Below are 27,322 nucleotides of genomic sequence, written 5' to 3'. Positions count from 1 at the left end.
CAAATTGCTTCTAGGCGAGCATGGCCTAATGGGCTTCCATTTATGCACCTCTGGCAGGAGGAGTTTGTTCTGGAAAGTAATGGTTTCTAAGGAAGTATTTCTTAAACTTTCACATGCATGCACTTACCCAGGTTCCTGGAAATCGGGCTGGGGGGCAGATTCTGATTTTGTGGGTTCAGGGTGGGGGGTCTAGGATCCAGCAGTTCTAGAGGCCCTGGTACTCTTGGGCTGTTAACCACAAGGACAGTAGTCCTAAACCACCAGCCACTCCTTGGGAGAAATATGAGGCTGTAGACTCCGGGCAAGAGTGACAGTCTGGGAAACCCACAAGGGCAGTTCTACCCTGTCCTGTAGGGTCACTATGAGTCAGCATCAACTCGATGGCATTAGCATGGGAGAAGCTAATGCTGATGTTGCTGGTTCCTTGACCTATCATACTTTGAGTGGCAAAGTCCCAAGGGCCTTCCCGGATGTGATGGCCAAAAGCAGTAGTGTTCACCCTTGGTCATACTTTGGAATCCCTTAGGAGCTTTCAAGCCTCCCATTGGCCTGGCGCCATCCCAGACCAATGAAGCAAGACTTAGTGGAAGCAGGATTCAGGTCACGGTCAGTGAGAAAGCCCCCTTGGCAATGCCAACGTACAGCCAGTGCAGAGTCGAACTGGTCGACGACTCCACATGACTCCATATACTTTGGTGAAGCCAGCTGTTTGGGCAAGGTTTTCAGAGTTACCACCCATGTAGACTTGTTGGTGATAGTGCATTAAATAGAGCACATGCAGTGCATTGCATGAGTGTCCTATGCCATGCAACCACACCAGGGGTATGTTGAGCCAATTTCTCTGGGAGACCAAGGGTGTTGGCTCCATCCTGAACGTTGGCAGGGTAATGGACTGACACAGAGGAAACTCATTCTCTTTGTGGTGGTGCACTAATGGGTTCTTCACAGAAGGCCAAGTCCATGGCTGCAGATGCTCACGGGGCTGAGGGAGCAGGTCAAATCCTAAGTCAGAGGTGGGTGTTTGCATATTTACATGCCCTCACTGCCATCAAGTCCATTCCAACTCACAGGCCCATGGGACTGAGTAAAATGGCCCCCGTGGGTTTCTGAGACTGTGATTCTTTAGAGGAGTAGAAAATCTCCTCTTTCTCCAGAGGAGCGGTTGGTCATTCAAACTGCTGACCTTGAGATTAACAGTCCAACTCCTGACCACTCTTGCCGTCAGAATTCTATTTATTTACACAAGTATATATATATCCTTTCCCAAAAGAACTCCACATTTTCAAATCATTCTTGACACTCATGGCCTTTTTTCCTTTATAGCCATGCCTTTGGTTGAAACACAGATATAAGAGAAATATTTATCTACTTATAGGGGTACAAAAGTAGCTTTGGTGGCATAGTGTTTGCATGTTGGGCTGCTAACACCAAAGTCAGCACTTTGAAACCACCAGCCACTCCGTGGGAAGAAGAGTCTGTCTACTCCTATAAAGAGTTACAGTCTCAGAAACTCACAGGGACAGATCTACTCTGCCTCATAGGGTCACTATGAGTCAGCATCACCTCCCTGGCAGTGAGGTAGATTTTGGTTTCATAGAGATACAAGTCAGTCCTGAGCTGCTAAAGACAAGGTTGGCAGTTTGAACCCACCAGCTGCAGAGAAAGAGGAGGCTTTCTATTCCCATAAGGAGCTACAGTTTCAGAAATACCCACAGGGGAAATTTTAACCTCTCCTGTAGGATCAATATGAGTCAGAATCGACTTATCGGTGGTGAGCAAGTGGAGGGGACCCTAAACAGGTTCCGGTGGACCTTAAGAGTTCTACTAATTGTGCATGCTCTGTAAAATGTAAACCAAGATTTTACTTTTGCAAACATTATTTTTTCTAAACACGTCTAACTGTGAAACCATACTCGCATGCGGGTCTTTGAACCTGGTCAGTGGTCTGGGGAAGTGAAGGGGCCTGACATCCTTTGTTGTTGTTAGTGCTGTCCAGTCATTCTGACATCACAGGGACCTTCTTTGCAACACAAGGCAGCACTGCCCGGTCCTTTGCCAGCCTCAGGGGTAGTATGTTGGAGCCCATGGTTTCAGCTACCGTGTCTTCCAGTTCACCAAGGAGTTTCCTCTTTGTGCTGCTTACTAAACCCGTTTCTAAGGAGTCCATTCCAACTCATGGTGACGCCGTGTGGGTCAGCACCACGGGACCCCACATAATGCCTTATACCATATATATATATATATATATATATATATATATATATATATATATATATATATATATATATATATATATATATATATATATATATATATATTGTGCATAATGCCTTATACCTGGTCCCTTTGGCACCTTGTGATCGCACAGGCTGGTGTGCTTATTCCATGTGGGCTTTTTTGCTTCTGAGCCAGATGGCCGTTTGCTCACCTTCAAGCCTTTAAGACCCCAGACACTATCTCTTTTGATAGCCTCTGGCCTTTACTTCGGGGTCTTCGGTCCCTGCAGAGTGGACACATGCCTGCTGTGCGGGTATGGGACGTGTCGGAGCGCAGCCTGGTGGCGGAGCTTCAGGAGCATAAGTATGGCATGGCATGTGTGGCCTTCTCATCCAGTGCCAAGTACATTGTCTCAGTGGGCTACCAGCATGACATGATCGTCAATGTCTGGGCCTGGAAGGTGAGTGGGCTGCTGGCCTCAGGACAGGCGGGGCCGGGAGGGGAGCCAAGAAACTGCTGACCGGTGGCCTTTACTTCCGCCTGCTGGCCTCAGTCCCTTTCTAGAGAACTCTGAGCAGAAAGGAGCAACTGGGTATCTAGGATGCTGAAGAAGGGGCAGAAGGAGAGGTCAAGTTCACAGCTTGTCTAACCTTCAGTGTGTAAGTTTCTTTTCCCTCAGCTCCTAGAAGCAGAGCCTTGATTTCCCTTGACTTTCTCTCCAGAAAAACATTGTAGTGGCTTCCAACAAGGTGTCCAGTCAGGTGACAGCAGTATCCTTCTCTGAGGACTGCAGGCAACCGGCACATCAAGTTCTGGTACCTCGATGACAGCAAGACCTCAAAGGTGAGGCAGCAAGTAGCCACTAGGGTGGGGTCTGCCCAGATATGTTCCACCTGCGCCCCCTTCTGCATGCTCAAAAGCCCCTTGGAAGTCTCAGCTGGGCCAGGTGCTATGTCAATATGCAAGGGAAGCCTTCTCCCTCCCTCCCCAGGGCCTGCTTTCCAGGGGGTAGCCTGCAGGGTGTGTGGGTGGCACCTGTGGTGGGTCTCCACAGGTGAATGCCACTGTACCCCTGGGGGGAACCTGCGGAACAACCTGTTCACTGATGTAGCCTGTGGCCGCGGGAAGAAGACTGACAGCACCTTCTGTATCACATCCTCAGGGCAGCTGTGCGAGTTCAGTGACCCGGAGACTGTTGGACAAGTGGGTGGAGCTGAGTGTAAGTGAATGCTTTGTCGGCACCCTCCCGTCTGTCACCTCCGGGCTCCAGGGCACCTGAGTCTGCATGCACGCTGGGGGAGGCCCCAGGCGGAGGAAGGTGTTTGGGAACCTCTCTGCTTGCTCGCCCTCTCTGTCTCTGCCTCTTCCTCTGCTTTCCTCTTCTGCTCAGCACACAGACAGCATCACAGTAAGTGTGCTGGCCCTGTCCGCTGCCTCTGCTGCCTTTCTCTGGGCCGGCCTTTTCTGGGTGTGTCTTTGCCCAAACCTCAGGTGCCTTATAAGGAAGGCTTGCTGACTCCTTCCCCCTAATTGCACGGGGCTGTGGGCCCTCTGGCCAGCTGCTGTTAGAGGGAGGGGCATTGAGGGGCTCTGCCCAGGGCAGCTGGCCTGCCTTGCGCTTGTCCTTGCCTCTTGGCTCATGGCTGTTGAGGTGTCCGGTGAAGGAGTGGACAGACGCCCTTGCTGACTGTGGCTTCTGTGCTCACAGACCACAGTGGCCCACTGCATCTCGGTGAGCCAGGACTACATCTTCTGCGGCTGTGCTGACGGCACCGTGTGCCTTTTCAACCCCTTCAACCTGCACTTCCTCAGCACGCTGCCCCGGCCCCATGCCCTGGGGACAGACATTGCCAGCATCACAGAGGCCAGGTGAGCGGTGTGGGTGGGCCCCTGAGTCCTGTCAGAGCCCCACTCTGTGCCAGGCCGTCCCTGGCATGCTGCAAGGAGAGGAGGGCACACATAGACCTCTGGGAAGACCCTTGCAGTCAAGCACAGGTGGGTCTTTTAGCATTTGTTGCTCACTGTGGGCAACCGTGGTAATCTGAGTCTGCAGTGTGGTAATTAATGCATTGTCCTGTAAACACCACAGCTAGGACAGACGGGCAGTTCCTTAGGGTTTCTGAGAGAGGCTGGAAACCTGACGGAGCAGGCCTTTCTCCCTCAGGGTGGTCCTGGGTAGCAGCTAAGGTAGGAGGGTCTTATTGTAGCCTCGGGCCTTGGGTTGGGTGATTGCAGGAAGTGAAGTTTTGCTCTGGTTTCAGTGCTGTCAGGAAGCGGGGCAGTTCTGCAGTTGGGTATATTAATTTCTCATTCAGGGAAGGAGTGGGCTAAATCTGCAAATGGCAGGAAATGATATATGACCATGACTGGTTTGCACAGTGCCCTTCCTTTTCCTCTGACGTGAGTCTAGAAGGGCCTGACATCTGCTTGGCTGCATCACGGCCACACACTGTCCCCGCCTGATGTTGGGGGCTATGAAATAGCTTGTGTTCTTTTGCAGAGCCCCATGGCAAGGAATGCCAGGCCAGCCGCTGCGTTCTTTCTCCAGTGACTGCTGGCCACCCTGCTGCTCCTCCCTTTAGTGCCCCTTTTCATTAGCGCTAACTCACCAGTTTGCCCTGTCTGCCCTGGACACCCTGACCCCCTCTTTCCTCAGTCGCCTTTTCGCTGGAGTGGCCAATGCGAAGTATCGGGACACCATCACCTTGACCTTTGATCCTGCAAATCCGTGGCTGTCTTGTGTGTACAATGACCATAGTACTTATGTCTGGGGTGTGAAGGGCCCCAAGGAAGTGGGCAAGGTGTATTCAGCTCTGTATCATTCCTCCTGCGTCTGGAGTGTAGAGGTACGTGGGCCAGGTCTGCTGAGACTGACCGTGTTTCCTGGCCTACCATTAGGAGCTGGGGTTCCTCAAGTGTGGAATTTGTTTCCTCCAGCACCCTTGCTCCCCAAGCTGTGCCCCTGGGTCCCTTCGTATCTGTTAATTGGCTCTGAGGATGGGAGGGGATTTTAGTGCTGACTCATCTCAGACGTTTTTCAGTATGCCCCTGTGCAGTCTTAGCTTGGCCTCTTTGGACATGTTCCTGAACTTGACCAAACCTTAGTTTCTGCAATTGTGAAATGACATACCTGATGCATTTGATTTTTACGAACAGGAGACAAAGTAAGTGGGAGATTTAGAATGCCTAGTACTTACTAGGTGCTTGGTTAATGTATATTCCTTTACTTGTTAAAGACAAGAGCTAATCATTATGACTTGCTTGCTATGGGACAAGCCGTTGCCTCCAGGGGACAGGATGGGGGAACTTTAGGCCCCCAAGGACAGAGGTTCAGGAGGGTTTAGCTGAAAAGGGTTGGGGACAAAATTTATTATCTCCAAGGGAAAGATACTAACTTGACAATGAAGAAACGGCAAAACCCACCCTTAGCCAAGTCATTAAGGTTAACATCCCGTGGCAGCAGCATGAATCTGGTGAGAGGGTACACTGAGAGGTTTCAAAATGTTCCCAGAAAATGTTATGACTCTTAAGAACTCCCAATAAAATGTTGAACAACAACAACCAACGTTGATGGAAAGTTTCTTTTAGTTCTGTTTTTCCATGCAGCCTCCTCCTAGCATTGTGTCTGGTATTCTTGACCCAAATGTATAAGGAACTTAGGATAGTCATGAGGAAACATCAGGCAACCTTCATTTGAGGTACACCTGCCAGAGTAACTTATCACACTCTCCCAGGTGTCAGGGTAGGAAAGACAAGCAAAGACTGAAAGCCGTTCTAGACTGGGACAGATGACACCCATGTGCCGTGGGGGCTCCTGGGATCCTGGAGCAGAAGAAGTACATTCGTGGGATAAACAAACAAACTCATTGGCATTGGGTTGATTCCAACTCAGAGCAACCCCCGCTGGTGACATTTAAATAAAGTCTAATAATGTTGTACCAGTGTGACCTCCGTGGTCCTTATCACTGTGTACTGTAGTGCATAAAACATTAATACGAAGGGAGACCAGGTGAGAGAGTTGAATGTGACATATCTTGACTCATTTTTCTAAAGGTTCAACCCAAAAGGTAAAGTAAAACAGCTCTTGATGGAGAGGAAAAGGTGGAAGGGGGTGGGTGATGATTCTTTCCCCCCGCTGCCTGGCACTGAACGGCCTCTCCTCTCTTCTCATTTTGCAGGGTCCACGAATTGCAGTTCCTGAGTGAAATGCTGAAGGTGGAGGCCCATGAGTCAGAGATTCTGTGCCTGGAGTACTCGAAGCCAGACACAGGTACCTGGCCCTGGCCTGGAATGGCCTTGAGTGAGCCCCTCCAGTCTGGCCAGAGCCACTGATACTTGTCCTGCCTCTTGACTATGGGGCTGATCGTTCTTTTGGCTACCAAAAGAGTTAGTGATCCTTCTTGATGTCTCTGAAGGCTTCTTGTTGTTTCTGAAGGCTTTGGGGAGGACTGCATCTCAACTCTGCCCGACTCCATGGCTCATGTGGCTTAAGGATGTGGGGCTCAGTTTCTCTGGGTGCTCTTTGCTGGGCACTCATGTTGGGCTGCGATCCACAAGCTCAGCAGTTTGAAACTACCAGCCGCTCTGCAGGAGAAAGGTGGGCCTTTCTACTCCTGTAAACAGTTACAGTCTCAGAAGCCCATAGGGGGTATTCACTATGAGTCAGCATTAACTTGATAGCAGCAGATTTGATTTTTGTAAAGTCTTTTTAAAGCCAACCAAAAGCTGAATCAGTGAAGAAGATCTGCTTTAGACATTGTGCTCTTTTAAAGAATAATCTGTCTGTGATTAGATTGACACAGGAACTTGGAAGGTTAGGTGAAAAGTTTAAGGGGCAGTGAGCTTATGTGTGTGATGGAAATTTGGAATTGGAAAAGGACAGTGAGAATGGCTACATAATTTCAGAAATATAATGAATGTTAGCAAATTGTACATGTAGAAATGATCGAATTGGTATATATTTTTGTGTGCATTGTTTTAGATCAGGGAGAAGACTCGAAGTTCAAATATAATTTACAGAGACCCCCCTTGTTAAATCTTGAATGGGACAAAGTCCAGAAAAAACAAATCATCTGGTTGAGGGAGACCGTAAGCATGAGGCCATAATGGGGACTGAAGGATTCACAACAGCTCGGTCACATGGAAAACAAAGGAAGCCCCTTTAAAAGTCAAGTTCCCAGCAGATCAGACCATCACAGTTGGAAATGTGACTACAGAAATGGGAAAGGGACCATGATTGGAGTAAATACATTATTGCAGATTAGAAAAGTTTACAGGACTGGTTCAGGGCCCTCCAACCATCTTGGTCAGGGCATGAACGTGCAACCTCAGTACCCCAATTCCCATCAAGGGCATACTCAGGCAAGTTCTTGAGGGCTAGACTACTCCTCACCAGGCTGGCCAGAGGAGTGGGTGGAAGCAAACAAACTCTGCCTGAGGGCAAAGCATTTTACGTTGCTAGTTCAGAGTCATGGAGCTCTAGTGCCATAGAAGGTTATGGGTTGGGCGGTTAACCACAAGGTTTCACTCTTCAAAACCACCAGCCAGCTCCAGGGAAGAAAGATGAGGCTTTCTACTCCAATAAAAATATATAGTCTGGAGATTAAAAGCCCCAATGTAAGTTAACTGGGTTGATTCCTACTAGAGGGATAATGTGTGTGGGCCAGATGCTTGCAAGGTCCCTCAAGGCAATGCTGCCAGACTGCAGTCTCTGCTCCCTGCTGGTGGAGACAATGGATTGCTTTTCTCTAAAACTTGGAACCATTAGCTTGGTTCCAGTAGGTGGAGTTCACACCCTACTGATAATGGTTCATATGGAGATCCAGAAAACAGGTCAAAGTTAAGCTGCCATTCTAAATGTAGGATCCGCCCATTTTGTCACCTGTATACCCCCAATCCCTCCTCTTCCTATTGCATGTATGCCCCTAGACCACCCCTTCTCACCGCTGTATAACATAGTCCAAGTCCTTCCTGTGATGTATGTCTTTACCCTCCCGTTTCCAATTCCCCTTGTCCTCCTTCCCTTCCCCCTCTCTCCATGTGGACCACCAAGTGGGGCTGAGGTGAGCAATGCTACCATGATATGTGTGTGACTGCATTATTGTAATATCTCTTCTATCTCTCATGCTCCCAATGACTTTAATATTTATATCTCAACCCTTTATGTTTCCAGGGCTTTCAATGACATTAGGCATCTTTTCAATGTTTATGAATCATGCTTATGAACCTCTCTTCTGTTAGTTGTCTGTGTGTATGCATTGCCTGTATTAAAAACATATAGAACCGAGCAATTTGTCTGGAAAAATAATTTATAGGAACTTTATGTTAGATTGCCATGCGTTTTGCATAGCCAATTGTTCTTTTAAAACACTTTTCTTGTCATTGTGATACCATGCTAAAAGGTAAAAACATCTGTATATAGTCAAATAGCTTTATCTTTCCTTTAAAGACATGAACCTTCGTGTCTTGCTTAAAGTTTCCACCTCACTAAAGCTAAATTGCTACTCTCGAAAATAAATCCCTCTAAGTTTTTAATGCTTTGAATATTTTATCGCTCTAATCCTCCTGGAGTTTATTTTTGAATGTAGTATGCTCCTTCCTTTGATTTCTTGTAAATTCAGCCAATTCAACCACTCATTAACCAAAGTATTCCTTTACCACTGGATTGTTTTGCCACCTTTGCTTTGCATAGCATATAGTTCTAAATTATATCCCAGACTACTGAATTATTTGCCAGAGTGGCTTTACTAATTGTACACTGGCATCACAACACGCGGGAGCTTCGGAAAGATCGTGGGAGAAAGGAATGAAAAGAGAAGATAATTTCCCATGAATTTTTGAAGCTTCCTCGTACAGGTGCTTTACAGTAAGTCGACATTAGGGTTTATAATCAATAAAAAATTCAACTGTGATCCAAGAATGAGGGGCGTGACATTTCCTGGTTGAGACAAAAGCGAACAGGCGAGCAGAATACGAAAAGAATTGGTTAACCGATGAAACTGCAGCCAAGTGTTAGCTGTTATCACAAAAATGAACACACAGAATATTCTTGAACTTGGAAGTGGGAACTTCAGCCTTTCAACGGCCATCGACGGTGCGGGGCAACATCCCCGCACTCCTACGCTCAGGAAGGGGGTTCTGGGGTCTGCGGCGCCGCGGGGCACAAGTGGGGCGAAGGGCTGCGAGGGAACGCCGAGGCAGAGGGGTCCCCGCGAGGCGGCTGCGGGCCGCTCCAGAAGGCAGGGGTCCGGGGGCTCTGCGGTCCCTCAGGACCCTCCAGGAGAGGCTCCAGAAAGGCAGCTGGAGGCCCCGGCCGGCCGTGCAGCTCGCTGGGAGGCGCGGGCGCACGTGCTCCGCCGGTCCGGGCGGCGGGGGCGGCTGAACGGGCCCTGGCCGTGGGCGGCGGGCGGCGGGCGGGCGCAGTGCGGCGCCGGGCAGGCGGGAGGTGACCGCGCGGGGCGGTCGCGGCGGCTGGGGCTACTGACGGCACACGGATCCGGAGCGCACTGCGCGGGGCGGGGCGCCGCGCAGGTGAGAGCGGCAGCGGACCCGGATGCGGCGCGGCTGAGGGCGGCCGAGGGCGGGGGGTCGCGGCGGCTAGCTCTTGGAGATCCCGGCCGGAGGCTCCGGCGCCGGTGCTGCGCTTCCTGCCGGCTCGAAGAACGAGCCCGAGCCTGGCCGCCCTCGGGATGCCTTGCTGAGGCTCCGCCGGACGTCCCCAACAGGGGGGGGGGGCGGGGCGGGGCGCGTTCGGGCGCCTCCTGAGGGCGCCTCAGCGGAGAGCGGCGTTGGCGCCGTGGAGTCTACGCTCCACGCGGGCGGCCCAACCCGCCTGCCACTCAGGTGTCTTTTTGCACGGAAGTGAGTTTTAGGAGCGGGAAACCTGTGGTGGGCGTGACTGACGTGTTTTTAAATCATTTTCTATACATTTAAAGCTGTAAAGGCAAAACTTCATGATCCAATTAATATAGCCAAAAATTCAGGCTTGATAGAAACATTTAGAATCCAGGCACTGGGGGTAAAGTCCCCTTATTCCCATCTGTTATTGGAGGAAGGTATGAGAGAGATTGGATACTGCGGTGGGAAGAAATAGAGCCAAATAGGAATGTCTGCTTCTATAGGGAGAATGTATCAGCCATGCGCTCACTTTAAGGCAGCACAGCTTTAAGGGAGAATCTGTGGAAATGATAGATTACCGCAGGAACATGAACTTGGAGTATATCTCCAACTAACAGAGTGGTGGTCTTCCAGCCATGGAACATTAGTCTCCCAGATTCCCTCTGTACCAGTCAGGGAATAAGTCCCAGTATTATTTCCCTTGGTGCTAGTATCCCACATTTCCCCTCTCTGCATTATGTTTAAGATTCAAAAAGTGTCACGGAGGCAACATGGTCTCTTTTCATATCTATTAGCTTCCTATAGAAGTGACATGAGACTGCAAGCATCACAATTATGATAAAAAACACAGTCAGACTGGAACTTAAGCTATGTGAAGTACTTTGCCCCCAAGCTCGCGGGTCCAACCCTTCCATGCTACTCCTCAATTGCTTAATCACATCAGAGCCAGGAGAAGCCTCAAGCTTGTCTTTGAATGTATAGAAAATATCCTTTTTAAGCTGATCAATATCTAATGAAATGTTTCCCTTAAACCCTTGCAAATGTTGGCCTCTCCATCTCTTCCTTGTCCATCTTTCTCCAAAGGTGGTTGCGTCCTTTTAAAGGGAGTCCATCAGTTTTATTCTGTAAAAAACATACATGCATAGCCTTTTCTCCAGGTGAATGGACCTGGATCCCAAACACAGTTTCCATCATCCTCAGATTTCTTAGGATCAATTTTCTCTGTAGAATTGAAAACGTGTTTATCTTCCCTAATTTTATTACAAGCTTTTAGTAAGGAGAAAAATTTTTTAGTTAAAATGAGTAAATGAACTTTGTCACACATAAGATTCCTCTTCTCCTCCTTCTGTTTTAACAATTTAAATAGTAAAGCATTGCTAGATCTTGAACCAGTAAAAGTACTAGTTAGATAACCTTCATTGTTATGTAAATACTGGCTCCCATCCCTCAGAGAATTAAGAGAGCTAACTAATTGGGAGAACTTCTTATCATACTTTGAAAGACTGAAAAAATTCTTAATAAATTTGTTCAGCTGATCTTGAAGTAACTTACCAAGCAGACATTTTTTCTCCAGGCTTACCAATAAGGTTATAGGCTCAATTGAGCCGTTTTGCCTTTCAGGCTTCTCACACTGTATGATTTTACCTTGCAATATTCTGTCTTGGTTAACTTCACTCATTCCCTCTATGCTGGCTTTAGGGGAAGTTAATGGGAGGGCCTTAGGCCCCCCTGAATGCCCTAAGGAAATGACCCGGCATCCACAGTTAACAAACCTTTTTCCTTCCATTTCTAATTCCATGTGGGGGCGCTGTTTCTCCACAACAGCAGTCCAGAAGACTGCTTGATTTATAGGGTGGTCAAACTTCTCAAGTACTCTTTCCTGATAGGTATAAATTTTTACTCTAGAAATGCAAGGAAGGGAAAATTGGCTTAAGCGATCCTACATTTTTACAAACCATGGTATATCAGAACTCATTACTGCCTTAATTTCTTCTTCACAATCCTGACCAATAACTCCAGCAACACCTTGAGAATTTATGTTGGACTTTCTTTTTTTTTTGGACTTTCTTAATAAACTTCCTATAGTTCTTTTAGGTAGTGGACCCCAATTACTGCTCTTCGTTTCTGATTCAATCACAGTTTTGGGCTTTTTCTTACAACTCTTATCAACTCCAGTATCAATTTTAATTTCTTGAGTACTAAGGTTAAATCTTCCTGATAGAAACTGTATTAATCTTTCAATAAGAGGTCCCTGCTTTTGAGGATCAAGCTCCTGTGAAGGCTTCTGAGCCATCTCTTGGTTATTCAAACCAACTGCAGTGAGAACAGAGACTAGGTTTTTGCCTCTTTGGCTAGGTCTGTTCTCCTGCTGTGAGGCTGCTAGATAAAGGCGATTTCTCTCAAAGATCTTCTTTGCTCCAGTAGGCAGACACCTTGCCTACCACGCTCTGCTATGAGGGCTCTGCATCAAGCTTCTTCCACTATTTTCCCGCCGGGAAGTCTTTGCTAATGGCGACCCTTCACTGTTGATTTTTGAACGACATTGGCTCGCCCAATGAGTTCCCTTCCTACAATGGAGGCAGAGTTCAGGTTCGTTTAAACCCGATCTCCATGGTCCTGGCCCATGCTCTGACATTGGCCGCAGCCTGCTCTGCCTACACTCTTTTGAAGATGACTTGTCTTCCCACAACTAAAGCACTTTCTTCCAGGTCTGATATAGTTTGCCAATGAAGCTGCCATGAGGTCTGCCTTGTATTCCTCTGCCTCTACATTCCTGCATATCCTAAAATAACCCAGCAAAGTGCCCTGTTCGCTGTAGGGATGCAAGGCATTTTTACAGTGCTTATTAGAGAAATCATAAGATAGCTTGTGCACTAGGTCTCTTACTGCCTGAACATTCTTCACACATTTGGAAATAGCATCTTCCAGTCGGGACACAAAGTCAGCGTAACGCTCATCATTCTGTTGTCTTATAGCCCTGTAACGCGGCGTTCTCTCTTCTGATGGAATTATCTTTTCCCAGGCCCTTAAGCAAACCTCATGTATCTGTCCTATTGTCTGTTCAGTAAACTGTAGTTGAGACTCAACTGTAATATAATTTGCATCCCCTAGCAATTGATGAATTCCTATATCTATCCCATCCTCAGCATTCTTCCCAGCTCTTGCAAGGGCTGCTTCCTTCCACAGCATTTGATATCACAAGCATTCTGAAGAGTAAAGACAAATTCTCACTAAAGCTTTCCAATCTGTAGGGGTCCAGCTGTCAGACTCTGCTAGAGCCCTTATCATGCTAATTACAAAATGTGAGTCTGGGCCCTAGTCATTGATTGCCTGCTTGAGATCTTTTAGCAACTTAAAAGGCAAAGGCACTGTGAATTCCTTTTGGTTCTAACAGGATAAGACATCTTGCATTCTAAATCTTCTTCTGCAATCCCTCTTCCTACTCTGGAGAGTAAAGGTGCTTTCCTATACTTTGCTTCTTTACGTCTATTCTCTGAGCTACTCTTTTCAATCTGGATATCTTGGAGTTCCACTTCCTGAACTTCACCTTCTGTGCTAGCTCTCCTAGTTTGCATTTCTTTGGAGCTAATCTCTCTACCTTCAGGGCTGGCTTGCTTGATTGTTTTACAATCTCTGGCCTTTCTTACACTAAATTCCAGCAGGAGAGCAGTTGCTTTTACTATGTCCCCTTCTGACTCAGGCTCATTCTTTTAGCTCTGCCTAAAATCTTCTCATCTGCCTGAAACCCGTTCTCACTGCTTCTCATCTGATTTAAATTTGGGCATCTTAGACGTTGCCTGTTCTGCTTCTTGGCTTTCTCTACCTTTGAAAGCAAGGGAGCTTCCTGGGATTGTTTAATAGCCATGCTTTGGATCTTGCAATCCACTGCCTCTAGTACTGTATCACCTTTAAACCTTCGGAGTCTGCAGTCTCGCGAGAGCATACAGGCTTTGGCAATGAGGTTCTGTTCTAGAATTGGAGGCTTTAGATAACAAACCAATCCCTGCCTTTTCAGTTTTTCCTAAAGTTTCTTAACCTAAATCATGCTTATTCACAGACACTTTAGCTTGCTTTTCTAGATTTGAATAGACACAAGACTTCTCACTAGACTGTTCATCCTTATTCTCTTCCTCCTGCAAAAGTTTTAAAACCATCTTAACTTGTACCCACAGAGACCACTTCTCCATAGGGATACTCTCCCCATCTCTGTGCTTCCTTTAAGTTGACAATGACCTCCTCCCAGGTCTCTAAATCAAAAGTTCCTTCCTCTGAGAACCATGAATTATACCTTTTTACTACTTTTAGAAAACATTGTATCTTTTTCTTCGTTACTTTTACACCTTGTCTTTTCAGTAAGTAGAGAGCATGGTACCATAAGTTTCAGGTTTACTTTTACCTTGCTCCCATTATCCTCTTTAAAATTCTAATTCACTATTTCCACTACTTCTCTGTCAATCCCCACACCGGATCCTCACTTCGCACAATTTTCAAATTCACTCTACGTACCAATGGGGCCATATAATTGTTATATGGGATATAACTCATATTGTCCCACGTTGTGCGCCATTTGTCTGGGGAAGCCCGCCTTGTGCTGGGGCTCCAGCCTCCAGCCCAGTCCTTGAGCCTCCTGCCTGGTCTCCATCCCACCTCCCTTCGTCCACACTGAGCGTGGACCTGGCTGGTAAGATCATGGCCATCCAGGAGGTGAGCATGCTACCATGAATTGTGTCTGACTGCATTATTGTAATGTCTCTTCTATCGCTCATGCTCCCGGTGACTTTAATATAATATTTATATATCTCAACCATACAATTGTGCTTATTGAACCCAAGATTACTGGTGGGGGGCTGGCACCCCAACTCATACCACAGTACATACCATTTGTCTAGTTCTTCAATGCTTCCTCTCCCGCTCACTCCCTCCAACTATCATGACCTCAGCTCTACCTTACAAAGCCGGCTAGACCAGAGCATGTACACTGGTACAGATAAGAACTCTCAACACACAGAATCCAGGACAGATAAACCCTTCAGGAACAGTAATGGAAGTAGTGATAACATGAGGGTAGGGATGAGATGGAGGGAACTGATAGCAATGATTGATGTATTAACACTCACACCCCAGGGGGACAAGCAACAGAAACATTGGTGAAGTGAGACCTTGGACATTGTAAAATATGAAAGTATAATTTATCAAGGTTTCATGAGGGTGGGAGAGTGGGAGAGAAGGGGGGAAAAGGAGCTGATACCAAGGGGTCAAGTATAAAGAAAATGATGATGGTACCATAGGTACAAATGTGCTTGATACAATTGATGTATGCATTGTTATAAGTGGTGTAAGAGCCCCCGATAAAATGACTTAATTTTTTAAAAGTGTTTAGGTAGATCTTGATGGAGGATAGATTGAGAAACAATAGTTTCAGAATTTGATAATTTTGCTTAATAATCAAACTGAAAACTCACTGCCATTGCATCTTTTGTGACTCACAGCAATCCTGACTTTCAGCAACCCTATTGGACAGGGTAGAGCAGCCCCTGTGAGTTTCTGAGACTGCAACTCTTTACAGGGGTAGAAAGCCCTAACGTTTCTCTCTCAGAGCGGGTGGTGGTTTTGAACTATGTGGGTAGCAGCCCAAGTGAAAACCACTATGCCACCAGGGCTCCCTGTGCCACATAGCTGGAGCTGTTGTTTTCCCAAACATTCACTTGGCTATTTCTTTTATAAGAAGCCAAGTAATTTGGCAGCTTATTTCTGTTCCAGTTTTCTTATATAGAAAATGTGGTGACAGTGTGAACCTGTTTGTTGTAGTTTATGTGAACATAATTGAGTGATCTAGACCAAGTGAGCTAGACCAAGTGAGCTGACTGGTCAAAAATCAGACCTGTGGATTGCCAAATTGGTTCTGCTGAGATTGGGGCTTTCCTGGATCCACAGGCTTCCTCCAAGCTGTGTCCGAGAAGCTCTGCATTTTAGAGCTACATTTTATAGTTGAAAGAGAGGCCTAAGGAGGGAGGGAGTCCTTAAGCTCTAAGACCTTAATGCTGTCATTGCTGTCCTCTTTTAGTGTACCTGCAGTTTCCACACTGCAGTGGGAACCATTGAAACAGCTGTTCTCATTCTCTGAGATGGTGTGCCACCCCACTCCATACCACCACCACCTCATCCCTTTCTCTTATTGTAGAGATAATGCCCCTTCCATATGTATCTCAGATATTCAATTAATGAAGAAAGACAAAAGTAGGAGAAATGATTTAGATGAAGGAGACCATAAGCATGAGGCCATAATGGGGTCCAAAGGCTGTGTGGCCATGTCGCTAATTATAGAAATGGATGAAATCTGCCACAAAAATGTGATTGGAGGCAGAGCAATTCATCACTCTCTCAGGCAGGACTACATAAGTGAGAATGGGGCCATTATGGAGACATGGAGACGATCACAGATTAGAAAGGCTTACTGGATTTGTTCTGGGGCCTTCCGACCACTATAACTCATGACCATAGGGTCTTAGACTTTCCCAATTTCCATTGAGGACCTTCCCAGGGAAGTCCCAGAGGGCAGATTGCTCCTCTCTGCTCTGGCTAGTTGTTGTTGCGTGCCATTGAGGACACTTGGACTCGTCGTGACCTCACATACAACCGAATGAAACACTGTAGGGTCGTGCACCATCCTCACAATTGTTCCTGTGCCTGAACCACCGATGAAGCCACTGAGTCCATCCACTTCTTCGAGGACCTCCTCTGTTTCATGGCTTCTCCACTGTTGTACCAAATAGGATGTCCTTCTCCAGGGACTGGTCTCTCCTGACAACATGTCCAAAGTATGTAAGATGGCGTCTTGCCATCCTTGCCTCTAAGCAGCACTCTGGCCTTATTTCTTCTGATACAGATTGGTCAGTCCTTCAGCAGTCCATGGTACTGTCAGTAGTCTTCTGGTGGACCACAATTCGATGCATCTGTTCTTCTACAGCCTTCCTTATTCAGTGTCTAACTTTCACATGCATATGATGCAATGGAAAATAGCATGGCTTAGGTCATGTGCACCTTAGTCCTCAGAGTAACATCATTGTTCTTCAACACTATAAAGAGGTTTTCTGCAGCAGATTTACCCATTACAATACATCTTTTGATCTCCTGACTGCTGTTTCTATGAACATTGATAGTGGATCTAAGCAAGACAAAATCCTTGACAACTGAAGCCCTTTTCTCTGTTTATCACCTATTGGTCCAGTTTTGGGGATTTTGGTCTTCCTTATATTGAATTGTAACCCATATTGAAGGCTGCAATCCTTGATCTTCAGCAAGTGGTTCAATTCCTCCTCACTTTCAGCAAACAAATGGCGTCATATATGCACACAAGCAGGCTCCCAAAAGTTAGTGGAACAAGGAATCAAAAGAGAATGGAATTTTTCAGGGACTTTTTGAAATACCAGTGTGTGTGTGTGTGTGTGTGTGTGTGTGTGTGTGTGTGTGAGACAGAGAGAGAGAGAGAGAGAGAGAGAGAGAGAGAGAGAGAGAGAGAGAGAGAGGAGATGTGGGCATAAAACAAACATCAAGCAACATAAGGGAGAATGCTGTTGGCTGCTGTTGAACTGATTCCGGTGCGCATGCACAGTGACCTGCTGTGTGCACCATAGTGACCCCTCAGAAGCAGATCATCAAGCCTACCTTTCAACTGAAATTCTGAGAATTCACAATTTTCAGAAGTATGTGGATAACAGTGAAAGCCAAAATTCTATTTGCACAGTCCCCACGTGGATTAAGCTTCCAGTGAATTCCTTCAGACCATTGACCAGGGATGTGAACACTCTTGCCACCAGGCAGAGGGCATTGGAAAGTGGATTACCCCTTAGGCAGCCCATGGTGGGGCTTAGAGACTTGCCTAAGTGTATCCTTGAATCGAGGCTGCCATTCTGGGCTGCACGGTCATGAGTCATGCCCCCAAAGCCTTGGTTGTTTGGCCCTGGACCACTCTTGTAAACTGTCCTGTTTCACACAGGTCCCAATCCTTGTCCTATTCTTGCTTCTGTAGTCCCACCTGGAACTGTGATGTTGGGATCTGCCGCCATGTCCTTTCAAGTCTGTGAATCTCAGATAACCCTTACATATCAATAAGACCTCTTGCTAATAGTTTCCCTCCCCTCATCTCGATGGCATGTGTTGGCCCTTGGACTATCTAGGTTACCTAGCGGGCATTTGGATTATGTAGGCTCCCTAGCGGGAATTTGGACTATATAGATTACCTAGTGGGCAATTAGACTTTGTAGGTTATCTAGCGGGCACTTTGACTATCTAGGTTACCTAGCTAGCACTTGAACTATCTACGTTACCTAGCGGTTACTTGGAGTATGTTGGCTACCTACCGGGCTGTTGGACTATCTAGGTTACCTAGCCGGCACTTGGGCTATCTAGGTTAACTAACGGGCACTTGGACTATGTAGGTTCCCTAGCGGGCCCTTGGACTATGTAAGTTCCCTAGCGGGGGCACTTGGACTATGTGGGTTCCCTAGCGGGCATTAGGACTATCTGGGTTACCTAACGGGCACTTGGACTATGTAGGTTAACTAGCGGGCTTTGGACTATGTAGGTTACCTAGCGGACACTTGGACTATGTAGGTTCCCTATCGTTCACTTGGAGAATGTAGGTTAACTAAGGGGCACTAGGACAATGTAGGTTACCTAGCGGGCCTTGGGACTATCTAGGTTACCTAGGGGGAACTTGGACTATGTAGGTTTACTATTGGGCACTTGGACTATCTAGGTTACCTTAGCAGGCACTTGGACTATGTAGGTTAACTAGCGGGCACTTGGACTATCTAGGTTACCTAGCAGGCACTTGGACTATGTACGTTTCCTAGCGGGTACTTGGACTATCTATGTTAACTAGCGGGCACTTGGACTATGTAGATTCCCTATCGGGCACTTGGACTATGTAGGTAACCTAGTGGTCACTTGAACTGTCTAGGTTACCTAGCGGGCATTTGGACTATGTAGGTTAACTAGCGAGCTCTTGGACTATCTAGGTTAACTAGCGGGCACTTGGACTATGTAGGTTCCCTAGCGGGCACTTGGACTATTTAGGTTACCTAGCAGGCACTTTGACTATCTAGGTTAACTAACGGGCACTTGGACTATGGAAAGAAGTGCCTAATGGTCACCAGGACCCATGGTTAATCCAGGCGTGGTCATCTGATTCCAATCGATCAGACCTAGCTATAAATCACTTATATGTCTGGGTAATTAAAAGCAAATATAAATTTTCAAAAAAAATAACGTTGCATGGGATAGAAAGAGAATACATAACAACATCAGACATAAATATGCCTCAAGACAAACTCATTGTGCACATCCAGAATACATAATGGCTCTTGCTAAGATGCGTTTCCCACTAGACCCTACCCCAAGCCAGTAAAAGCCAGAAACTCTACAGTAAACTGTGGATTGTACTACTCTGAAATGGGAGCTGTGTCTCTAGACCTAATTTGGGGCTGTTCGTGCTGAGGACTCACCAATACCTGCTGCAGTGACAACAGTCCAGGTGAGAATAAGGAAATCTGGATGACAGCCAGGATATAGGAGCACTGAGACCTCAAATTGCTTCTAGGCGAGCATGGCCTAATGGGCTTCCATTTATGCACCTCTGGCAGGAGGAGTTTGTTCTGGAAAGTAATGGTTTCTAAGGAAGTATTTCTTAAACTTTCACATGCATGCACTTACCCAGGTTCCTGGAAATCGGGCTGGGGGGCAGATTCTGATTTTGTGGGTTCAGGGTGGGGGGTCTAGGATCCAGCAGTTCTAGAGGCCCTGGTACTCTTGGGCTGTTAACCACAAGGACAGTAGTCCTAAACCACCAGCCACTCCTTGGGAGAAATATGAGGCTGTAGACTCCGGGCAAGAGTGACAGTCTGGGAAACCCACAAGGGCAGTTCTACCCTGTCCTGTAGGGTCACTATGAGTCAGCATCAACTCGATGGCATTAGCATGGGAGAAGCTAATGCTGATGTTGCTGGTTCCTTGACCTATCATACTTTGAGTGGCAAAGTCCCAAGGGCCTTCCCGGATGTGATGGCCAAAAGCAGTAGTGTTCACCCTTGGTCATACTTTGGAATCCCTTAGGAGCTTTCAAGCCTCCCATTGGCCTGGCGCCATCCCAGACCAATGAAGCAAGACTTAGTGGAAGCAGGATTCAGGTCACGGTCAGTGAGAAAGCCCCCTTGGCAATGCCAACGTACAGCCAGTGCAGAGTCGAACTGGTCGACGACTCCACATGACTCCATATACTTTGGTGAAGCCAGCTGTTTGGGCAAGGTTTTCAGAGTTACCACCCATGTAGACTTGTTGGTGATAGTGCATTAAATAGAGCACATGCAGTGCATTGCATGAGTGTCCTATGTCATGCAACCACACCAGGGGTATGTTGAGCCAATTTCTCTGGGAGACCAAGGGTGTTGGCTCCATCCTGAACGTTGGCAGGGTAATGGACTGACACAGAGGAAACTCATTCTCTTTGTGGTGGTGCACTAATGGGTTCTTCACAGAAGGCCAAGTCCATGGCTGCAGATGCTCACGGGGCTGAGGGAGCAGGTCAAATCCTAAGTCAGAGGTGGGTGTTTGCATATTTACATGCCCTCACTGCCATCAAGTCCATTCCAACTCACAGGCCCATGGGACTGAGTAAAATGGCCCCCGTGGGTTTCTGAGACTGTGATTCTTTAGAGGAGTAGAAAATCTCCTCTTTCTCCAGAGGAGCGGTTGGTCATTCAAACTGCTGACCTTGAGATTAACAGTCCAACTCCTGACCACTCTTGCCGTCAGAATTCTATTTATTTACACAAGTATATATATATCCTTTCCCAAAAGAACTCCACATTTTCAAATCATTCTTGACACTCATGGCCTTTTTTCCTTTATAGCCATGCCTTTGGTTGAAACACAGATATAAGAGAAATATTTATCTACTTATAGGGGTACAAAAGTAGCTTTGGTGGCATAGTGTTTGCATGTTGGGCTGCTAACACCAAAGTCAGCACTTTGAAACCACCAGCCACTCCGTGGGAAGAAGAGTCTGTCTACTCCTATAAAGAGTTACAGTCTCAGAAACTCACAGGGACAGATCTACTCTGCCTCATAGGGTCACTATGAGTCAGCATCACCTCCCTGGCAGTGAGGTAGATTTTGGTTTCATAGAGATACAAGTCAGTCCTGAGCTGCTAAAGACAAGGTTGCCAGTTTGAACCCACCAGCTGCAGAGAAAGAGGAGGCTTTCTATTCCCATAAGGAGCTACAGTTTCAGAAATACCCACAGGGGAAATTTTAACCTCTCCTGTAGGATCAATATGAGTCAGAATCGACTTATCGGTGGTGAGCAAGTGGAGGGGACCCTAAACAGGTTCCGGTGGACCTTAAGAGTTCTACTAATTGTGCATGCTCTGTAAAATGTAAACCAAGATTTTACTTTTGCAAACATTATTTTTTCTAAACACGTCTAACTGTGAAACCATACTCGCATGCGGGTCTTTGAACCTGGTCAGTGGTCTGGGGAAGTGAAGGGGCCTGACATCCTTTGTTGTTGTTAGTGCTGTCCAGTCATTCTGACATCACAGGGACCTTCTTTGCAACACAAGGCAGCACTGCCCGGTCCTTTGCCAGCCTCAGGGGTAGTATGTTGGAGCCCATGGTTTCAGCTACCGTGTCTTCCAGTTCACCAAGGAGTTTCCTCTTTGTGCTGCTTACTAAACCCGTTTCTAAGGAGTCCATTCCAACTCATGGTGACGCCGTGTGGGTCAGCACCACGGGACCCCACATAATGCCTTATACCATATATATATATATATATATATATATATATATATATATTGTGCATAATGCCTTATACCTGGTCCCTTTGGCACCTTGTGATCGCACAGGCTGGTGTGCTTATTCCATGTGGGCTTTTTTGCTTCTGAGCCAGATGGCCGTTTGCTCACCTTCAAGCCTTTAAGACCCCAGACACTATCTCTTTTGATAGCCTCTGGCCTTTACTTCGGGGTCTTCGGTCCCTGCAGAGTGGACACATGCCTGCTGTGCGGGTATGGGACGTGTCGGAGCGCAGCCTGGTGGCGGAGCTTCAGGAGCATAAGTATGGCATGGCATGTGTGGCCTTCTCATCCAGTGCCAAGTACATTGTCTCAGTGGGCTACCAGCATGACATGATCGTCAATGTCTGGGCCTGGAAGGTGAGTGGGCTGCTGGCCTCAGGACAGGCGGGGCCGGGAGGGGAGCCAAGAAACTGCTGACCGGTGGCCTTTACTTCCGCCTGCTGGCCTCAGTCCCTTTCTAGAGAACTCTGAGCAGAAAGGAGCAACTGGGTATCTAGGATGCTGAAGAAGGGGCAGAAGGAGAGGTCAAGTTCACAGCTTGTCTAACCTTCAGTGTGTAAGTTTCTTTTCCCTCAGCTCCTAGAAGCAGAGCCTTGATTTCCCTTGACTTTCTCTCCAGAAAAACATTGTAGTGGCTTCCAACAAGGTGTCCAGTCAGGTGACAGCAGTATCCTTCTCTGAGGACTGCAGGCAACCGGCACATCAAGTTCTGGTACCTCGATGACAGCAAGACCTCAAAGGTGAGGCAGCAAGTAGCCACTAGGGTGGGGTCTGCCCAGATATGTTCCACCTGCGCCCCCTTCTGCATGCTCAAAAGCCCCTTGGAAGTCTCAGCTGGGCCAGGTGCTATGTCAATATGCAAGGGAAGCCTTCTCCCTCCCTCCCCAGGGCCTGCTTTCCAGGGGGTAGCCTGCAGGGTGTGTGGGTGGCACCTGTGGTGGGTCTCCACAGGTGAATGCCACTGTACCCCTGCTGGGCCGCTCCGGGCTGCTGGGGGAACCTGCGGAACAACCTGTTCACTGATGTAGCCTGTGGCCGCGGGAAGAAGACTGACAGCACCTTCTGTATCACATCCTCAGGGCAGCTGTGCGAGTTCAGTGACCCGGAGACTGTTGGACAAGTGGGTGGAGCTGAGTGTAAGTGAATGCTTTGTCGGCACCCTCCCGTCTGTCACCTCCGGGCTCCAGGGCACCTGAGTCTGCATGCACGCTGGGGGAGGCCCCAGGCGGAGGAAGGTGTTTGGGAACCTCTCTGCTTGCTCGCCCTCTCTGTCTCTGCCTCTTCCTCTGCTTTCCTCTTCTGCTCAGCACACAGACAGCATCACAGTAAGTGTGCTGGCCCTGTCCGCTGCCTCTGCTGCCTTTCTCTGGGCCGGCCTTTTCTGGGTGTGTCTTTGCCCAAACCTCAGGTGCCTTATAAGGAAGGCTTGCTGACTCCTTCCCCCTAATTGCACGGGGCTGTGGGCCCTCTGGCCAGCTGCTGTTAGAGGGAGGGGCATTGAGGGGCTCTGCCCAGGGCAGCTGGCCTGCCTTGCGCTTGTCCTTGCCTCTTGGCTCATGGCTGTTGAGGTGTCCGGTGAAGGAGTGGACAGACGCCCTTGCTGACTGTGGCTTCTGTGCTCACAGACCACAGTGGCCCACTGCATCTCGGTGAGCCAGGACTACATCTTCTGCGGCTGTGCTGACGGCACCGTGTGCCTTTTCAACCCCTTCAACCTGCACTTCCTCAGCACGCTGCCCCGGCCCCATGCCCTGGGGACAGACATTGCCAGCATCACAGAGGCCAGGTGAGCGGTGTGGGTGGGCCCCTGAGTCCTGTCAGAGCCCCACTCTGTGCCAGGCCGTCCCTGGCATGCTGCAAGGAGAGGAGGGCACACATAGACCTCTGGGAAGACCCTTGCAGTCAAGCACAGGTGGGTCTTTTAGCATTTGTTGCTCACTGTGGGCAACCGTGGTAATCTGAGTCTGCAGTGTGGTAATTAATGCATTGTCCTGTAAACACCACAGCTAGGACAGACGGGCAGTTCCTTAGGGTTTCTGAGAGAGGCTGGAAACCTGACGGAGCAGGCCTTTCTCCCTCAGGGTGGTCCTGGGTAGCAGCTAAGGTAGGAGGGTCTTATTGTAGCCTCGGGCCTTGGGTTGGGTGATTGCAGGAAGTGAAGTTTTGCTCTGGTTTCAGTGCTGTCAGGAAGCGGGGCAGTTCTGCAGTTGGGTATATTAATTTCTCATTCAGGGAAGGAGTGGGCTAAATCTGCAAATGGCAGGAAATGATATATGACCATGACTGGTTTGCACAGTGCCCTTCCTTTTCCTCTGACGTGAGTCTAGAAGGGCCTGACATCTGCTTGGCTGCATCACGGCCACACACTGTCCCCGCCTGATGTTGGGGGCTATGAAATAGCTTGTGTTCTTTTGCAGAGCCCCATGGCAAGGAATGCCAGGCCAGCCGCTGCGTTCTTTCTCCAGTGACTGCTGGCCACCCTGCTGCTCCTCCCTTTAGTGCCCCTTTTCATTAGCGCTAACTCACCAGTTTGCCCTGTCTGCCCTGGACACCCTGACCCCCTCTTTCCTCAGTCGCCTTTTCGCTGGAGTGGCCAATGCGAAGTATCGGGACACCATCACCTTGACCTTTGATCCTGCAAATCCGTGGCTGTCTTGTGTGTACAATGACCATAGTACTTATGTCTGGGGTGTGAAGGGCCCCAAGGAAGTGGGCAAGGTGTATTCAGCTCTGTATCATTCCTCCTGCGTCTGGAGTGTAGAGGTACGTGGGCCAGGTCTGCTGAGACTGACCGTGTTTCCTGGCCTACCATTAGGAGCTGGGGTTCCTCAAGTGTGGAATTTGTTTCCTCCAGCACCCTTGCTCCCCAAGCTGTGCCCCTGGGTCCCTTCGTATCTGTTAATTGGCTCTGAGGATGGGAGGGGATTTTAGTGCTGACTCATCTCAGACGTTTTTCAGTATGCCCCTGTGCAGTCTTAGCTTGGCCTCTTTGGACATGTTCCTGAACTTGACCAAACCTTAGTTTCTGCAATTGTGAAATGACATACCTGATGCATTTGATTTTTACGAACAGGAGACAAAGTAAGTGGGAGATTTAGAATGCCTAGTACTTACTAGGTGCTTGGTTAATGTATATTCCTTTACTTGTTAAAGACAAGAGCTAATCATTATGACTTGCTTGCTATGGGACAAGCCGTTGCCTCCAGGGGACAGGATGGGGGAACTTTAGGCCCCCAAGGACAGAGGTTCAGGAGGGTTTAGCTGAAAAGGGTTGGGGACAAAATTTATTATCTCCAAGGGAAAGATACTAACTTGACAATGAAGAAACGGCAAAACCCACCCTTAGCCAAGTCATTAAGGTTAACATCCCGTGGCAGCAGCATGAATCTGGTGAGAGGGTACACTGAGAGGTTTCAAAATGTTCCCAGAAAATGTTATGACTCTTAAGAACTCCCAATAAAATGTTGAACAACAACAACCAACGTTGATGGAAAGTTTCTTTTAGTTCTGTTTTTCCATGCAGCCTCCTCCTAGCATTGTGTCTGGTATTCTTGACCCAAATGTATAAGGAACTTAGGATAGTCATGAGGAAACATCAGGCAACCTTCATTTGAGGTACACCTGCCAGAGTAACTTATCACACTCTCCCAGGTGTCAGGGTAGGAAAGACAAGCAAAGACTGAAAGCCGTTCTAGACTGGGACAGATGACACCCATGTGCCGTGGGGGCTCCTGGGATCCTGGAGCAGAAGAAGTACATTCGTGGGATAAACAAACAAACTCATTGGCATTGGGTTGATTCCAACTCAGAGCAACCCCCGCTGGTGACATTTAAATAAAGTCTAATAATGTTGTACCAGTGTGACCTCCGTGGTCCTTATCACTGTGTACTGTAGTGCATAAAACATTAATACGAAGGGAGACCAGGTGAGAGAGTTGAATGTGACATATCTTGACTCATTTTTCTAAAGGTTCAACCCAAAAGGTAAAGTAAAACAGCTCTTGATGGAGAGGAAAAGGTGGAAGGGGGTGGGTGATGATTCTTTCCCCCCGCTGCCTGGCACTGAACGGCCTCTCCTCTCTTCTCATTTTGCAGGGTCCACGAATTGCAGTTCCTGAGTGAAATGCTGAAGGTGGAGGCCCATGAGTCAGAGATTCTGTGCCTGGAGTACTCGAAGCCAGACACAGGTACCTGGCCCTGGCCTGGAATGGCCTTGAGTGAGCCCCTCCAGTCTGGCCAGAGCCACTGATACTTGTCCTGCCTCTTGACTATGGGGCTGATCGTTCTTTTGGCTACCAAAAGAGTTAGTGATCCTTCTTGATGTCTCTGAAGGCTTCTTGTTGTTTCTGAAGGCTTTGGGGAGGACTGCATCTCAACTCTGCCCGACTCCATGGCTCATGTGGCTTAAGGATGTGGGGCTCAGTTTCTCTGGGTGCTCTTTGCTGGGCACTCATGTTGGGCTGCGATCCACAAGCTCAGCAGTTTGAAACTACCAGCCGCTCTGCAGGAGAAAGGTGGGCCTTTCTACTCCTGTAAACAGTTACAGTCTCAGAAGCCCATAGGGGGTATTCACTATGAGTCAGCATTAACTTGATAGCAGCAGATTTGATTTTTGTAAAGTCTTTTTAAAGCCAACCAAAAGCTGAATCAGTGAAGAAGATCTGCTTTAGACATTGTGCTCTTTTAAAGAATAATCTGTCTGTGATTAGATTGACACAGGAACTTGGAAGGTTAGGTGAAAAGTTTAAGGGGCAGTGAGCTTATGTGTGTGATGGAAATTTGGAATTGGAAAAGGACAGTGAGAATGGCTACATAATTTCAGAAATATAATGAATGTTAGCAAATTGTACATGTAGAAATGATCGAATTGGTATATATTTTTGTGTGCATTGTTTTAGATCAGGGAGAAGACTCGAAGTTCAAATATAATTTACAGAGACCCCCCTTGTTAAATCTTGAATGGGACAAAGTCCAGAAAAAACAAATCATCTGGTTGAGGGAGACCGTAAGCATGAGGCCATAATGGGGACTGAAGGATTCACAACAGCTCGGTCACATGGAAAACAAAGGAAGCCCCTTTAAAAGTCAAGTTCCCAGCAGATCAGACCATCACAGTTGGAAATGTGACTACAGAAATGGGAAAGGGACCATGATTGGAGTAAATACATTATTGCAGATTAGAAAAGTTTACAGGACTGGTTCAGGGCCCTCCAACCATCTTGGTCAGGGCATGAACGTGCAACCTCAGTACCCCAATTCCCATCAAGGGCATACTCAGGCAAGTTCTTGAGGGCTAGACTACTCCTCACCAGGCTGGCCAGAGGAGTGGGTGGAAGCAAACAAACTCTGCCTGAGGGCAAAGCATTTTACGTTGCTAGTTCAGAGTCATGGAGCTCTAGTGCCATAGAAGGTTATGGGTTGGGCGGTTAACCACAAGGTTTCACTCTTCAAAACCACCAGCCAGCTCCAGGGAAGAAAGATGAGGCTTTCTACTCCAATAAAAATATATAGTCTGGAGATTAAAAGCCCCAATGTAAGTTAACTGGGTTGATTCCTACTAGAGGGATAATGTGTGTGGGCCAGATGCTTGCAAGGTCCCTCAAGGCAATGCTGCCAGACTGCAGTCTCTGCTC

Source organism: Tenrec ecaudatus, chromosome X (genome assembly GCF_050624435.1).
Source record: "Tenrec ecaudatus isolate mTenEca1 chromosome X, mTenEca1.hap1, whole genome shotgun sequence".
NCBI lineage: Eukaryota > Metazoa > Chordata > Mammalia > Afrosoricida > Tenrecidae > Tenrec > Tenrec ecaudatus.
Note: the sequence above shows the minus strand (reverse complement) of the source record.